Consider the following 3,015-nt stretch of genomic DNA (forward strand, 5'->3'; position numbering starts at 1 on the left):
CAACTCTCACTCAATTCATATTTATATGTTTATATGCCATAAGTATAATTGTTAAGTGATAGGCAGTGCTGTTTTAGGAATCTCCCTTCGCTTTCTAACATTAACACTTCTAAGCTAAAATTGATATACCCTCCAACCTTCACAGGGTTTTCATTCACAGTAGTCACTCATCTCATTGGAGTAGGAAAGTATAAGCCAAAATCATTGTTTGGAACAACTGTCACATTTTACATGCTTTTCAATTCTTTTCAGATCTAAAACATTAAAGTCATCTTAACCATGCCAGTAATAGCAAAATGTCTTCTGAGCCTTTCAATCTCTTAAGAGATGAAACTTTTTAGTTATACATGTATTTTTTACCCTTGCTAACATCCTATTCCTTAGGATAATCTTTTTATTTGAGCCATTCCTGATTAGAAGACTGGAGCGAAGGCAATAATGAAAATAGCCAAGGAAATACTTGAAACCAATTAAAAAGCAATCATAGAACCACCTGATTTCACTGACAATATACGGTAAAATATTACCTTTTGGTTATCATTTTAAGAACAACAAATAAACTTTAATTAGCAGTGAAGAAATGAAAAGAAAATATTTGAAGAAAGTATGACTTTGAAAATTTTAACGTAAGCATACTATATCTATCTGGTTTTTCTAAGTAGTTGCCAACATAATAGAGGTACAACACCCAAAGGGAGGAAAGCACCTAAATCACAGCAGTAAAATTTTCTCTATAAAATAAATGTGAGGGTGTGACTCTTTCAAAGATCAGGCTTACAAAGAGGAAATATGTATTTGCTTTAATGTAAACAACAAAATATAAAAATCATTTATTAATGTTTTACATATCTTGACTAGGATTTCTCATGTTGGAGAAGAGGAAAGATATGAAGAAGTTCAGTATTATTTTTACTATTTCCCAATATCTTTCTTATTTATCAGCTATAGCAACAGAAGTAGTCTTGGTTACTCTTAGTGTCATGCTTGTTTACATCTAGAAACATTATTTGTTGCTGGAGTACAGGGTACAAATACTTGCATATAAATAAAGAGTCATTTCCTTAGGAAGGCAAGTTGTGGTGTAAAGAAATCTAAAAAATAAAAGAGAACATACTGGAAACTATTTTCTAGCAATATCAGTCTGTAGGTGTAGATTTTGTTTCCCATTGTTTCAGGTGGCCTATTTTTGTTATCTTCCTTTTCTCCATCTAGTGATCCTATAATATCTAATAACATCTTGGAATTGTTGTATCTTTAGTAGATTCTCTCATTTCTGTTGGAAGGGCCGGAAGGATAAAAAATTGAATTTCTGTTTTGGTTTTACCTTTTTTTTATTATTTTAGGAACTGTCACTCAAAATGATATATAATATCAGCAGACAGATTTCATTTCCATATTCCTACCCTAGTCTTTGGTACTTAGTGATCCCCAAATGTGAAAATAAAGATAGGGAGCTGCTTATTTAGATATTCTTTAGAATTTCAAGAATTCATTAATGCAAACCTCTTAGTATGTACATCATACATGTGTACAAAACTGGTGGCAATTTTTACTTATTCTCAGAAACTACGATATGTGGTGTCCCTGTAGTTGCATCAGGAAAACTGTGTAGTTGAGTTTAGTTTAATAAAGCAAGACTGCTGTAACAAATTTCTTCTAGTTTAATGGATTGCATTATCCCTATTTATAATTTTACAGTTCTAAAGGACAGATAGCTAAAAGAAGTCTCACTAGATTAAAATCTAGCCACAAACAGAGCTGAAATATTTTCAGATGATTCTAGGGGAAAAGCCACTTACTTTTTTTTCTTTTTTTTTTTTAATTGTGAGAATATCATACAGAGGAGTGACCATTACATGGGCAAGATAATGAGGAGATTTCTTATCAAGCATTGTTGCCTCCTCTTTGTTTCCCCTTTCAATTCCTTTCCATACTCTCCCTACGTCCCCACACTCGGTCCTATCCCCGACACCAAAGTTGTAGTTGATATTGGTATAATTTGTGGAGGGAAAGGGCAAAAACAAATCACTTAACTAGGAATACAGGTGGACCGATTGCAACAATGACATGTACAAGTCGTAATGTCGAAAAATACACTTTACAAAGCGTTTACTTTCTGATCCACTTTCCAGAAATTTCACAATCTGGTTGTTCTCTTTTCCTTCATTTTCTAATGGATCATCTTTACAACTTTCTGATGGTTAGGCCCCAATAATTGCCCTTTCCAACTAAATTGGGACATTTAAGTACCGATTTGAGTATGGTTCCTCCATGTGATAATTATTCAAATTTGCATTCCTTTGGTAAGTAAATGTGATTATTTTACTGATAACCCAAATCTACGTTTGAGGGATTACATATTTGGGGATAATAGATGTTTTGGGAAGGTATTTTTCTGCCTACCACAATGAATGTATAGCATTCTTCCTACTATGTCCTGTTATACTTCCATTAGATTGGAACAACGTATTTCTTCAATGAAATCTAACTAAAAAAATTAAAATTATTCCCTGAAAATAATACTGATTAAAACATAGTCACCTCCTAGAAACTTTAAATACCAGAGAGCAGCTCCTGAAACAATTCTGGCACTGTCACTTTTTATACACTGTTTATTTTTTTTTAATTTAATTTAATTTTATTTGTGAACATACTGTACAGAGGGGTTGCAATTACATGGGCAGGATAATGCGTACATTTCTTACCAAGCATTGCAGCCTCCTCCTTTGGTTTACCCTTCACATCCCTTCCCAGCCTCCCCACTGCCCCCTAATCCCAATCCTTCTCTTCCCCCCCCCCCCCCCGCACCAACGTTGTAAAGTTTGTTTTCGACATGACAACTTGTACTTCTCATTGTTGCAACAGGTCCACCTGTATCCTTAAACAACTGGTTTTTCCCCATCTCCTCCACAAGTTATACTGACATCAAATATAGTGCAAGCAGGGGTTATATTGTGGGGGAGGGACATACAAAGCAACAAAGAGATAATCTTATAAATGCGTTAGTAACACATG

Source organism: Dipodomys spectabilis, unplaced genomic scaffold (genome assembly GCF_019054845.1).
Source record: "Dipodomys spectabilis isolate Male_0828 unplaced genomic scaffold, ASM1905484v1 ptg000164l, whole genome shotgun sequence".
In the NCBI taxonomy this organism is placed as follows: domain Eukaryota; kingdom Metazoa; phylum Chordata; class Mammalia; order Rodentia; family Heteromyidae; genus Dipodomys; species Dipodomys spectabilis.